We start from the raw sequence: 16,026 nt of genomic DNA on the forward strand, positions 1-16,026 counted from the left end.
AGCAATGCTGTGTTTCGCCTACGCAACAAATCCCCCCCAACCCCTCCCCTTTGCTCCTCCCCCCACTGAGCACGCCTCCCCTTGTATGCTGCTGAACTGACTTTCAGTGTAGAGTACCGCTTCCTCTGTGAGAGCTTGATATACCAGCAACTGTTTAGCATGTTATCTTGACCATTCCACTGATCTGAGTGCCTCGTCCATGGCTTCCTCTTCGATTTTCTCTCTAGCGGTCCCCCAAGGGGACCAGCAGTCAGCCAAGGGTTTCTGGGCTGCTAATTGTGATTTCAAAAGGCATTACTGGTGGAATTATATCCCATTGTGTCAGCTGCAATAAAACGGGCAATTTAACCCTGCCAGAGAATTTTCAATAATTTTCCTCTGTAAATTATAAACTGAACAATGAAAAAGAAGAAAGTATAACGGCACAACCACTTTCTTGTGTGCCGCCCGTAGCTGGCCCATTTTTCCCAGCCGGCTACAGCTCTTCCAACATCCCAGTCGAGGATTACTTTCTTTTTCTTTTCTCCTCGTACAATTCTACAAACAATACAAAACAAAAATCATAAACACGCTCTCGGTGTGAATCTCGGCCGAACTGTGGAGAGCAGCACACCTTTAAGCGCCTGGGCTGATTAGCTAATGCAACCCAGGTGCATGTGCTCTCTCCACCAGTCAGCTCAGCCGAGACCAATCCGCCTCTCCACCGGACCTAATGCTACAGTCATATTTTTAAAAAAGACATAAAGATTGCAAACTGGGGTGGGAATGGAATTGTGAATGCAGACCAGGGAATTGGAGAATACAATCACAGACTGGCGGAGGAGAGATTTGTATTGCGAACCACCTATGGCACCTTCACAGATCCCCGGGGTACAAAGAACCCCTGTATAAACCCAGGCCTTAGCCTACCATGTGGGTCTTATTTCCATTTGAACCAAACTGAAATATGAGTTTTGTGAATGATTGCACACCTAGTAATTGAAGAAAGTACCACATGGTTCAATCACTAGGTGTGCAATGATTCAGAGGGAAGTGCCCAGGAGGCATTCTTATCAGTTGCCAGAATCATCTCAATTGACACCTTTCAACGCGGAGGAGCGGCTGCTGTACTTTGAGGTCCTCCCAGACAGTTGAGCTCCCCACCCAACAGAGAGAACCCATTTTGGCCGCTTGTATTCGCAATCTCACTTTTTCCATCGCTACCCATAGGTTGTGACCATAGGTGAGAGTAAAGATGAAGATCAACTGGTAAATCCTCCTTCTTCACCACTGCTGTTCGATACAATGCCTGCATAACTGCAACCGCGGCATCTAGACGGTGGTCAATCTTCGAATCCCTTTTTCCCCTCATTCGTGAATAAGACCCCGAGATACTCAAACTCCTCCATCTGGGGCAGCCGCTCCCCTCTTACTTGAAGGAGACAAACCATCTTTTTCTGGGAGAGGACCATGACCACAGACTTGGAGGTGCTGATCCTCGCCCCAGGCCGTGTTAAGGCTTTTACATAGTCTATAAGTACAGGGCGCATACGCTGAACGGACAGACAGTCCAGTCGTACCACCGCATACCCAAGCCCTACATTTCCCACAATCTTTGCGCGTCATTTTCCATTTCTGCCTGAAGTTACAGACTGTAAACAACATGGCCTCGTCCTTGCCCAGCGTTGTGCTTATTTCTCTCCATGAATTGTTGTTCTTCTGAAAATCTTTATAATCCCGTTGGGATGAATCGTATAGGTGCCTGTACCTTCTCACCTCTTCAGCCAGTCTCTCTTCAAACGTCGACTCCATGTCTGTTTTGTGTATTCCGCATCACCGCGTGTTTCCGGTGCCACATGAAATGCATGTCGATGTGAAACAGTTTCATACCGAGCCATGATTTGTGTGACACAGGTACGCGTACGCTAGGTACGCGCGGTCACAAAAATTGAGCTTTGCACGGACATGCTAAGGCGGACGTACACTGAGGCTCGCTATATTGTCATTTTGATTGCGCGGACCCCAGCGGAGTCCGGTCCGTGTATGCTACGTCTGGACAATTAATTGGCCTTTACACTCAGCTGCAAACCATTCTAGTGCACAACAAAGGTCATAGTACGATAAGGTTAGGAGGACGACATCATCTGTGGATGATGTAAATTGCACACCATTGGTAAATAAATTGAATGGATCCATCATTATTACTAGTATATGATTGGTTTTGAAAACCTAATGTTAATGTGAGGTGGCCACTCCTTCTAATTTCCATGTGATCACACTAGTTTGGATAGAATGAAGCATATCTGAATTCTACCAGTAATCCACAGTAGACTCAGCACACAACTTTACTGATGACAATGGTCAGAAAGTTATGTCATCTCAAATACATGTTGACTATGGAATATGCATGATTATAAACTATCCACTTTATTTTAAGTGCCACAATGATTATTTCAAATGTTAAATTTGCTGATATAAACAAAATGTGTGAGGAAAAAAATAAGTTTCCTTGAAAAACAAGGTTTTTTTCACAAACAAGATTGTGCTCAAGAGCACTCATACCAATATTCAGTAATCCAGATCATGCAAATGGACTCAAAGCAGCTGTGCAGTGCATAATATTGTTCTGTGCATGCATTTTGAATTCATTCATATTAATTTGGTGTGTGATCCGTATTTCATTTTAGTACATTGCTGATTACAAATCATGGTGCAAATTACTGTTAATGGCCTCACAATTAATCACTGATTGGTTTCTTGATTTACTATTGATGTCACCTCAGAATCCAATACTATACTTTAAAAACTGTGGAATGCCTTCTAGCCAAATTTACTGTACTTTAAGGAGCTCTAATGTCAATAATACCAAGGTCTCCAAACATAATGCCCACTCTTCCAATAGCCTTCTAAGCACAATCATAGAAGATGAAGTGCCTGTCTTGAAGACTTAAGTAGTATTGATCAAGTAGTAACCTTTAAAGCTGGAAATTCTCATTTTCTTCAAACCTTCTAGCTCATGGTCAGAAATATATGGAACCTGGCATAAACTTTAAGTAAGACATGCTAATTGTTCAATAGTTAGGCATGGATTAGTTGTAAAGGTGGTATATCTAATTAACAACTGTAATTATGCATTACATTAATGCATACATTACAGTAGAATTCTGGTCAGATATTAAGGTATATTATATGGAGGGTGTCCTTTCGGGCTCCAGGGTTCATCGAGACTTGGAGACATAAGTGCAAAAGTAATTTCATTTATCCGTGCTGTCTGAATGTGACAGCGGGTTAAACCTTATATTGTGAACAGTGAGGCAAGCAAAATGGCGTACGTGACGCAATAATTATAACTTGGGTAGTGTCACGTTATCAGTAACCAGTAGTTATATTTACCTGAGTAGTGATTCATGTTTTAAGCCAAAACACCATTTGAGTAACTACTAATACACCCAATATGTAAGAGTGCGGTGCTAAATCGTGTCGTCTAGCCAGATCATTCTACAGTTAAACAAGCTAATCGTCTCCCATCCCCATTTCAGTTAATATGCATTGAGAGCTCTGGCAAAGGATGTCTGTCATTCATGACTCTTATGCATGCTATGAGTGCCATCTGAGTTTAATAACACCTCTCATTCCACTCACAATTCGCTCTAAAATACTTGAAATCTTTTTAAATGCAGTCCATTATTTTTATAGCTTTTGAGTCACCATACTTTGGATGCATCATACAGTAATAAAACTACATTTAACTCAACTCAAATCAATATGCAGTATTGCTATTATATATATATATATATATATATATATATATATATTAGTGCTATTTTTGGTTATACTTGTCTTGTCTTCAATGGGATACTGACAGTGGCTGCAATACCTTGAGGGATTTTGTAACTGCATGGCAGAATTATTACAGAAAGATGGTTTCAGATGGTGAGTAATTTGGCAATAAAGGAAACTGAATAAGAATGCTGATTTGTCTTTCATCTTCCCTAACAAGTTACATTACATTAAGACATGTTTTTTTAAGTTTGAATGCCATTTGATGGGTAATTAATTTTATTGAGACAATATGACTAGTGATTATTTGATAGTGGATACTTTGAGTATAAAAAACCAAAATATTTTAAATGAAACATTTTCTTTCATTTATATTTTTTTATTTCTTTCTGTTTAACATAATTTGAAAGGTTTACAGTGAAGGCGGTACTATATGAACAATCCAAAGTCTAGAGCTTATAAAAATGAAAAAAGGCCTCACAAAACAAATAAATAAACTCAGGGTGATATGTTGTTTTGTACAGCAATTCCTTCAGAACAGATTACTATAGTCTGGTTTTATTCAACAGTAGAGCTTTTCCTTTCCTTTTGACAGCAAGCTCTTCATCTTGCTTTTGTCAGAAAGTGATTTTCAAAGAGAAAAAAATGTTTCATATAAATGTTCATTTTATAAATGTGGTTCCTTGTATTATTCAGGTACTGGTATGATTTATTGTACCTTTGCAAATTGCACTCTTGAAGCCTTTTAATTAAGTTCTTAATTAGATACTGATTCTGATAAAATGAGTAAACCAGGGGGCTGGAAAAAATGTAACTCCACTAAATTAATTAGATAATGATTGATAAGGTGTATCCTCGATTATGAATATCAAAGCCAAGAAGGAGAGAGAGGAAAAGAGAGAGATGTTAATTAGCATATTTCACCCATGTACTTTATGAATATTTTTCGATGAATCAGTTTCAGCAGAACAAGAAATGTAATGAAGGACACTTTGCTCCCTTGCATGACCAAAACACCCAGAACATTTAAGTTGAAAATAAGGTGGGACAACACATTTTTATTTTACTTTAATTTTTAACAAGGTAGGTCAACAGAATGACCCAGTGATAAACGGAGTGATGGGTCAGGGAATTACTGGGTAGGGAATGCTGTGACTTGCATTGCCAAACAGATGTAGGGGTTCATGGTCAGTTTTAGAGAATGCTTGTTGAAACATTTATTTTTCTTGACAACTGGGACCTAAATATCATATTTCAGAAAATTTGGTCATGATTAGAATGTATCATAACTTCTGATACATAACTTCACAGTTAAATTGTTTCTGGTAGTTTGACGAGTTCATATTAATGATGGCTGAAATTGCCAAGCCGTGTTTAGGGGGAAAATAACACTTCCATTTAGCTCTGAGTCACAGTTAAAAAACAATTGTTGATTTGAATCCATGCCAATCTTTTTGTTAATGTTAGTGATTAATGTTGTTTGAATTTAGACCTTATAGTTGACCTTATCTGGCAACTGATACATAGGACCTACATAATTTGCAGAATAAAAAGTTCAGGCTTCTTTACATTCCATATAGATTTTTCTTTGTCCTGCTTTGACTACTTATGCAATATAATTGAATACAGCTTCATAATTAATTCTCACTTTTATGATAAGTTGCTGAACTGTTTTGGATTTTGCATGTGACAGTGACACAATTCTGTTTTACAGTTACAGGAATTTAAAATACTTTCACCTTCATTTAAACTGTTCAGCTGATATCCTTTCAATATTTTATTTTTTAAAGTAACATAATTAAAATGAAGCATATGCACAGTCATCTGTATCCCGAATTATGTATTTAACTGAGTATTTTTAAGTTGAAATGGACATACAAGAAGAAACAGTCTTGAATTAGGATCATAACCATGCAACAACTGTAAATTCATGAGATTATACTGTCAGAGTGTCCCTATTTATTATGCATGTGTGGCTGGGAGAGGAAACAGCATTATTATTTGGTAATGAAGACTTCATTTCTTATCATTGAATGCCACATACTTTTTCCATTGCGGAAAATTTTATAGCAAAAGCATAGTTCCTCAATTTTACCACCTTGTTTAGTTTACTGTCCTCAATGAATATGTTAGTAAGTAGGTAAGTAGCAATATTCAAAATGATGACTGCATAGCTATGAGAGGGGCTGTGTTATTTATGGTCCACGGTGCTTCCCATACTAAATATGTTTTTTATGTGAATAAACTAGAAAGCTTAAATGATTAATTGTAAGACATCCCTCAGTGCAGCAACAGAACCTGCTGGCATTTATCTTTGCATGGTGCTTTGATTTTTCAGTTTCTTAAATTCTGTGAATAATTTCTACGTTCTTAAGGGTTAATCATTCTGGGCATGAGATTCCATTTTTGGAATACAGTTGTTCAGTAAAGTTATGCAAATTCAGTTTATTTCTGTTTGATCACATAGTCTTGCAAGCTTTCATGGATACTGTAATGAAGAGGCTTAAATGCATGTATTTTACAAATTACAGTACATGTTCTGTGCTTATAGATGATGACAAACAAAATTAAATAAACAGATAAACAAATGGATGTGTTCAACAATCAAGTGTATCGTATCAAACTGTAGCCAATAACTAATATGCATTTAAGTTAAAGTTAATAAAATCCAGGCTGTCGAGAGCATTTTCTTTGGTGCAAGATTTCTTTGGACTTGATGTTACTTCAATTTGCCAAATCTATTTTACTCATTTAAATACAATGATAAGTTAAAATTTGGTTGTCATTGAGGCAATGATGAATCTATTTTTTAGCAGTAATGTTGCATATGGGTACACGGTATTTTAAAGATAACCATTAGAAGGGCACATGTTCAAAGTTAATAGGATATAAAATCTCATGGGGTTACAAGCACATTTTATATGACTTGGTGGAGATATTTGGCATGTGGTCTGACTGTGCACGATGCATATGGCATGACAAAATGTGTCAGATCAATTCTGCTTTAATGGATATCATGAAGCCACATGTGGGTCAAACAAGGTTTGCATGAAAGATGACATTGCATTGGATACACCTGAAGTGTAAATGATATTGATTAACTTATGGACTTTTTAAAGCTATGACATTTATGCATGAATCTAATGAAATGAGGGAACATTTGATAAACCAGAAAGATAAACCAGGATCAACCATTGATTGATGTGATAGCGGAGTCAAACATAAGGTGGTGTTTTTATAGGTTTAGATCAGCAAATACAAGGCTGAGGCTGATTATGGTCATAGAGGTGTCGTTATTCTATACATAGTCAGCAGTATTACCAATGGAGTCTAAAAAGCATGATTGCAGTGAGAGTATTCAGTAGCTTATCCCGAGCCAACTATTGCCCATGACATTTTGTCCGTAAATAATACTGGAACCTTTTTTCACATAGGTTCCAGAAGATACGTCCTCTTTATTTAAAGATATATACATCACCTTTTATTCATATATTTTAATCAATAGCAAAAAATGTCTATGAATCCAAGATATGGTCCAATCTAAGCTATCATTGAGCTCTATTAATTAAATGGATGGTATCTAAGTTATCTAGCTAGCCGTCAGTAAGTTTTCAGCACACCGTTGAAGGTTAGCTACTTGTAATAAGAAATTGAACTGTAATATAAAAACTAGCAGTAATATAGAAATAAACAAGCAAATGTTTTTGGGTGCTTTGAACTCATCCAACAAATGTAAAATGTTCTGGGTTTTGAAATCATGAAATACGCTATTAACAACATAACACTGCAGTCCAAACACTATTTGAGCATTTTTTTCTTCTGTCCTTAAATTATTGCACTCACCCAACATCACCAGTTATGAGTAATACCACCACTGACTGCACCCCACCACCACTCACGCACATTTCAACGATGTATTAATGCCGCCACCGACTGCACCCCAACACCACTTGCACACATTTCAACAATTTATTTCTCCATAGTGTTGCATGATGTGTTCGAAATATAAAGCAGCAGAAGCATTTAATTCATCTGTGCATCACCAAGGCAAACCGTATCACTTCTTGATTATATTACATGAATTTCCTCACTCAAAGAGCACTTTAAAAAAGGCATCCTGCAGTTAAATGAAAATGTTTTGCCATAATATTGTTGTAGCATAATATTGCATTTCCTGAATGAAAGGTACATTCTCAAAATTTGATGGAACTTAAATTTCTCTATTGACCCTACTTTATCAGTCTTTACAATGATTTAAAAGGTTGATATTATTGTGCAATTAGCTCACTTTGATAAGACTAAGTTGCCTTGGCTGCTGTAAAATTGACTTAATCAACTAATTGGAGGCTATTCAAGCCAGATAACTTGAACTTGTCCTGGCTTAATTAATCCCTTTTCTTAGTGCAAAAAAAGGAGAAAAGCTTGCCCATCTGTCTCTGTTGTTGTTTGTGCTGATGTGCTTTTAAATGTTCCAAACTAAAGGAAATTACATTCATATCACATATTGTGGAATATAACCCCATGTCCCATTGGGATATTAAACCCTACAAGGCATAATTATAATAAGGCAGTTGCTGGATGTGGTTCCCTTCTGGAATCTTTTTTTTTTTTCCAAGTCCTGTTTACAATATTCCATATTAGACAACTGGATAAATTCCTTCTGGAAGTGATTTCATTTATCTTCCAATCCCACAAACTGCTCTTCATATCCTCAATTCATCTTAAAATGATGCACCCGATTTATTTGATGATGGATTTTACATTAAAACATTATATAAAAAATGTTAAATATTTTGTTAATGACTCAGAAATAAATAATTGATACAATATTGCAGGGGGAAACATTTCTATATCATCCCTCACCCTTGAGCTTTATTCATAACCATCAATAAGCATCAATATTACCTACAGTTGAAAATGTGGGTCTTGGTTGTATAGCGCCAGTGCATTTAACAATGATCTGTGTGTCGCTGGCAAGGTGTAGGCCCAAAAATGAACTGTCACGGAAAAGCTGGCCCTTTTTGCTGTATAGAATAGGTCTGTCATACCTTCTGTTGAATTGACTGACACAGAGCAACTACACATACATCACACTATTTCATAAATGATACTCATTATGCTTTCAACGCATGTCATAACACCAGTTCAGTGTCCCTTTCAACAAAATGTATCTCCATGTAAGCAAGTTATGCAAATCAACATAATGTCCTCCTCTTGTAACTTTAAATGATGTTAAAATTAAATGAATTGTCTCTGAATACCAACATGTTTGAGGAAACAGTATTTTCATTCTTGAATTATTTTCAACACACATCCTTGTCATTTTAGATACAGTTATTTGTGTATGTATTTAGAGGGAAAAAGTAAGAGTAGCATTTTATTAATAACCACTTCACTTTCATTGACTTTCACTGCCAACCACACTAGTGACTTTCATTGCCAGATATAGCAGATACTTCGTCGCGTGACACAATAGCTGGGGAGTAAATGTCAGAGGATGGAAACTTTAAAAAAAATGACCCAGCTTTGCCGCAGTGGGCTGTGTGGCTCAAATGAGCTATTGAAATATTTAAATGATGAAAACCTGAAAGGTCTCTTCCATGTGGCAGAGTAATATTTAATGCTATGGATCTGCCTAAATAGGTCAAGCCCAATATGTTTTAATCTGTACATAATGTTATGCATTATGTATTTGCCAGCTAATCATGGTGGTCATATGGCATTCACATCTTTGCAAGGCCTAAGGTTATGTTGGCAGGAGTCTCTGTGTCATTGTATTTGTATGCATTGCATTCTTGCTATATTTCACTAGGCCATAAGAAATTAATGAGGCTAAATAAAAAGCTTCCTCCAGCAGGGACCAATAAGACAGACCTGTCAGATTGCACTGTGGAATCTCAAAAAATGATCTCTGGAAGTCCTGAGTTGTGCGTATTACAGTCTATGGTTGTATGCTTTATTTCCTGTCCATTGTTATTTAAGTCATTGTCAACAGTATGTGTGATTAGCCCATGTTTTGTCATAATAGTTGAATCCAAATCAACATGTGATTTTAGTACACACAATATTAATGGCAGTAGCAGTTACGGTAGCATTATGTCCTAAAACTGACTCTCGCCCAAGTAGACACTTTCTGGCAATGACCAGTTTATCACTCGGGAATATAAGAATGAAAAAGCCAGGGTAAACATTGGATAAATGAGAGAAGGGATTGAAAGTAACATGCAGTTCATGCTTAATGTTGTTGACTTTAAATGCCATGGTATGACCGGAAAGGTCTTTCCACTTAAAATGGCTAGAGTGTGGAACACAATGAATGACATATCCAAGCACAGTGAGAGGATCCCAGGAGCTTTTGTGATATTGAATATAAAATAGCACACATTGCTAGACTTCCTTGGATTAAAACAAAAAGATTTGCTGAAAGGTAAGACTATGGCTTTATTGCATTACAGTGTAATGGTTGAACAGACATTTTAATGTCCTCAAGTGTTGCATCAGAAAAATTGGTACAATACAACTATAGAATACCTACTAATAATTAAATGGGAGTATCTTAACAGGACTGTTCTAGTGAGTGTGCATGGTGTAGGTATTAAAGTTCATGACATGAAGAGCACCTGTAAAAGTGTGACTTAGGGACACAAATCTAAAACCAGGAAATACCAATACTCAGCTGCAAGATACCTGGATGGAAGTCAAACCGAATAATAAATTCCTGTATATAGAAATCAATTCCATGGTGATACTTGGAATTTCAGGATAATACACACTCGACAGAATTTTCATTTGCATTAGCTTTGCTTAAGGTTTCTTGGCAGATTGGGAATTTTTAAATAATAATAAAAAAAAAAACTGAACGCCTCTTGAAAATGCACTGTATAGGTCATGTACATACAAGTATAAAATTTTATTTTAAGAACATATTAAAATGGATCTTATTTCCCTGGTCATCCTTGGTTCCTCAAGTACTTTCAAATATACGTATTTGCTGGCAAACAGCCTTACGCAGGGTGACATTCAGTGCCATTGATACAGTACATGTCATTCAGTTCACAGCTTGATATTTTTTCTGAAGCAATTCGCATGAAGTACCCAGCTCAACTGTGCAACAATTGTACAACTGAGCTGGGTGATATGCTTGGCCCTGCTTTATAACCATTATGTCACACTGCTACACAAAACTCAGAGGAGCTTCAGGACTGCTTTAGCTTACTGAAAGCAAGGTAAATTCAAAGCGGTAATTGGTTTCACAGAATAATAAATCCTTGCCCATGTAAATAGAAAATCAGCTTACCTCTGGCTTCTTACAAGAAGGTCAGGAGAAACATGTGGTTAGAAAATGTGCTGGCCTCTTTTGGCAATACCTGTAAAGGTCTAGGGAGAGGAGAAATATCTATGACATACAGGGGACAACAACTAATTATACACACCACAAAGCAAGATAATAACTGATGGCTATACTTGGAATGTAAATATGAATCATTTAAAATTGTAAAATTATAAAATCAATCAAGGCATAGAAGAGTAGTGGTTTACCAGCCATAAAAGCATTTTAAATCTATTTAAATGATTTATGTTAATTCAATATGAGAGAATTAATTTTACAGCAACCTTGTCAATACAATACATAAATAGCCGCCTGGAGTGCATTTTACTTTGCAGGGATGACAAGGAGAAAAAGTTAGATGTCTGATAAAGACAGCTATTTACCATTTGCCAGCAAATCCCAAACTCACACATCCCATGGCATGTTATAAAGTGAAGTGACACCATTCCTGGAGCCTAGTATTCATCATGCATTTTCACTTGAGTAATATGTAGAAATATGATGCTAGCAAGCCTATATTTAGTTCATTCAAAGTCAGTTAAGGGCAAGAAAATTTGTATTTAGCTTCAGTACAACATCCTTCCTTTCACCGAGACTTTTATTTGACCTCTTGTAGCTCATTTTCTTTTCTATTAAAACACCCTGGTATTGAGCTGAATCCTGGGCGGGACTTTGCTGTCTTACCCTTATACATATACATATACATATACTGCACTCAGATTTCAAAATGGACTTACTGAATGCATTCTGCATGGCCTTTTGGATGTTGCATACCATGCTAAACCCTTAGATTCCAACATTTTTGAAAACATGAAACCATATTAGTAGTTTCCCCATTGGTGGGAGTGTGAAACAAAGAAAAGAGAGATAGGGAACACCTATGGCAAGATAACAAAGTTACAGAGAGGAGTGTGGGAAACATAAACCCCCACCAAGAGTTCTCCATGGCAGCAGAATGACTAGGGCAGAGACTGAGAACCCACACAGACATGAGTCAGGCAAGAAACTTACCCAACCCCAAGAGCCTGCCCACGAAAAAGAGAACACAACTGTTGAAAAGAGACAGTAAGTGAAGTTTCTCACCATGGAAATCAGAATCTTTTTTTTTCTTTTTTTTTTTTCAAAGAAGCTCCCACCCACCGCCCCACCCCCTCCCACCCATCTTTGAGAAATGAGGGAAGAATGATCCGTTTTGTATGTATACAGTATGTATATAGAGAGACAGGTACTTCCTGTTTGTGTGTACATGGCTGATACATCAGAAAATTCCTATGCGTTTTTCCATGTCATCCCTGACAGGAACATGACACAAAATGTGTCATTAATACTAGATGGCAAGCACCCTGAAAACTCCCTTTCCCTTTCTACCTTGATGGGAAGGTAAGTTCCGATGTAGTTTACTGGAGGTTATGCAAATGTCACGAGTCTATGCATGAAAGTATATTTAATCACTGAGATCTGGATCAGGTTATGGACTGTTCTTAATATGTTTAGGGTTTTGAGACTCAAAACACAGCTGGGAATTTTGCACTCCGCAATTTGTTTGTTAGGCATGGGACACTAACATAAAGCTGGCAGTGATATTTGGCATGGCAATGAAATCTAGCATCTCCAACTTTTTAATGCCATAGTGTGCTGGCAGAAAGAAGCTCTATGTATAAGTCTTTGAAGGTTATCTAGGGTTTCATTACTTTAATTCTGATTGAAAAGTGAATTGCATTGCTCAAAAACCACATATTGAAAATGTTATCTTTAAAATTATGCTGCTCCTTATCACTCAAATATATAAAAATGAGCCAGTGTTTCCCATACATCGACTTTATTTTGGCAGCTCGCCAAAATAGATTTTTTTTTTTTTTTGTATTTAGTTGTCTATTTCTGTATGCAATGTCCATTAATTGCCCCCAGTTAACAATTTCCAGTGTACTGCAATGCAAATGCAATTCAAAATGAAAATGCATAGCCGGCACTATGCAACAAAGTTCACTTTACTGCATCATAGAATTATACGTTTTTAAGCGAAGGCTCGGTCGCTCTCCGATTGTTATTTTGTCTTATAAAGGCAACTTTATATCATAATAAATCCACCCTAGCGATTGTTGCTGCAGTTGATAGATTAGATGTCCAGTTATGATGTTTAACAGCTCGCAGTGGATGGCTGAACATGTCATTCCTTTATTTAGAGGCTAGTTCAGACAAAATATTTCAGCTTTAAGTTGCAACTGGCGACTCGACACAAAAGTCAACATTTGCAACATTCTAAAACTGGCCTGTACACATCAAAGCAATGATATAAGACGTTGCTTGCGGGTTTCATAGCAAGGATTCTATTGACTTGTTTAAAGTTACTTCCATGTTGGTTGTAATACTCATCTGGCAGATATCTAGATCTATATAGTGGAAATGTACGATAAAAGAGCGAAAGTGAGCGGCAGTACTCCTAATGAAAGCAAGACTTTGTAAGAGCCGAACACCCAGTCCTTGGAGGCGGCCATGAGTGCTTCTGTTACGCAAGGACCTAGTTTTACCAATCATTTCCTTAATTTCTTGTCTTTTCCCTGTACAATATGCTCACCAAAGAGTGTCACCATTGATTCGGGATGATACTAGTGGTATACTCTAATTACCACAGTTAATTTATATTTATGTATCACGCACCCCACTGCCCACTAATAAAATTTTTTTAGGGGAAACACTGTTAGCCATTCACAAATTTTGCTATCAGACTTTATCACCCCTTTATTACATTTTACTAATCGACAAGTGATTTTTTTTTTATGTCAGTAAAAAGTCAAAAAACATTTTTAACACTAAATTATTGTGCAGTGTACTTTCCAAATGTTCTCATTTACAAGAATCTCCAAGCACTCTCCATCAACAGGGAGGGACACCTGCTTAACAACAATTATTGATATTTACAGAGGCGTAAAGGATTCACTCAGATACTGTAGCTACAATTCTAATATTTTCCTTGAATAATGAGCTTGTCAAACCCATTTTAATGCAAGGGATATCAAAAGAGGCACAATATATTCATGGGACATTTCATTTTTACAAAATGATTCTCATTTAAATGATCACTGCTTTTCAATTTTACGAGCCCTTATTTGAAATTTGCAGACATCATTACTAAATGATGAATACCATACATCATCTTACTTATGTCTAATGCAGTATCTTGCCAGAAAATTTATTGCATTTCACCTGTTAAATTAATGATAGCATCACATTGATCTTTTTCATTCTGATATTTTGGTAATGTAGCAGGGTTCTCCCCAAGCTCCCATTTAACTCTTCATGTAAATCTTTAAATCATCCCACTATCAGCACATTCATATCCTTTTGAAAGTACCAAACATAAAAAAACTGGTTTTGTGCTCATTCTGTATTGCCAGCATGCATATTGTCCACCATAGCCATAGATGCACAACATATGCCTCCTTGGTGTCTTACTGGGTGATTGCTTGTTGAGGGATTTGGCACCAGTCCTCTCTCAGCTAGCTCACCAGGCATCACATAGAGACTGTAGTGATGACAGATTACTTCTCCCAGGACATCCCAATGGCACTCTGCTGGGGACAAAGTTTGGAGTTTTGGCTGGATAAGGAAGTGTACTTATTATTAGTGTTAAGAGAGAAATGCAACTTTGAAAGAATCCTCATTCAATATGATCAACCACCCAATATAGTGTCAATATTGCACAGTACTCTGTTATAGTACTGTGCAATATTAATAGTATAGTAATCTGTATAGTTTTTTTTTTTTTCTTTAAAAAAACAACAACAAAAAAAAACAGTTTCTCTACATGATCATTAGAGTTGTTATGGTCTGTAGCATCAGTAATGCGACCTTATGCCTTGGAACAAAAGCCTGTGGAAAGACCTTGTTTTTCTTTACTTTAGATAGGCTGATATTTGTCCAGCATGTACAGTCCTGTGAGCATGAAGATAAGCAATTTCTCATTCCCTTTGTTTGAAAATACACATGAGGATACAGTATTCTGATTGACAGGCCATTTCTATCTTCCATAGTTAGATGCTAACTGGTTCTGAGAAAATTAGTTTTTATCCACTAAGATTGCAGCCGTAGGTTATCTCTTACAGGAGATAGGTATGCAAACTTGTGTGTGGACAGTGCTTATTGATCATGTGCAACAAAGACAGGTTGTTCTACCACTGACCTTCAATGCAGGGAAAAAACTAATAGAAATTGGTCCAAGAGCCATTTCAGTGATTATGATGAAGCAACCGTAAACCCAAGAAAGTTTATGGAAAAAGTAATTATAAGCTGGGGGGGGGGGAGTGTTTTGCATATTAACATTTATTAAAGTCTATGTGTAATTAAAACTAGACATGGGTACCTTGTGTTCACCTATGCATTCTTCAGCAGGTTCATGCATCAAGGCACTTGTGGTATAATAATCTGATAGGTCATGCTTGTTGATTTATCCATTAAATCAATGGCATAAATGGAACAATGACTGCACCTAAAATGCAAATAATATTTTGCAGTCAAATAAATTTGAGTGCTATTTAGGAAGCTACTTGCCAATCAAGATTTTTTTGAGTACCAAAGGCTGATTTTACAGATGACCGCATCGTGAGAACAAAACCAATCTAGCCTGAGACTATGTTTAATGCAATGTCTATAATATAAAAAAACATGTCCCTTTTGTTTTTACTGTCAGATCATAGAATAAAGATCTTCTTCAGTACATATAGAACACATTAAAATATTTTTTTATTGCAAGTAATGACATTATTTGTAATATAAAGAAAACCCATTATAATATGATGGAACTATTATTATTATTATATTATATATACTGTTGTTATTCTTACACATTGTGAAAGTGGCAAAATAACTGGTGAGCTCTGGTTCATTTGAGGAGAAACATAAACCACTAACTTTATAGTTTAAACTATTAAATGTCTACT

The sequence above is a fragment of the Anguilla rostrata genome, chromosome 4 (assembly GCF_018555375.3).
Source record: "Anguilla rostrata isolate EN2019 chromosome 4, ASM1855537v3, whole genome shotgun sequence".
Classification (NCBI taxonomy): Eukaryota; Metazoa; Chordata; class Actinopteri; order Anguilliformes; family Anguillidae; genus Anguilla; species Anguilla rostrata.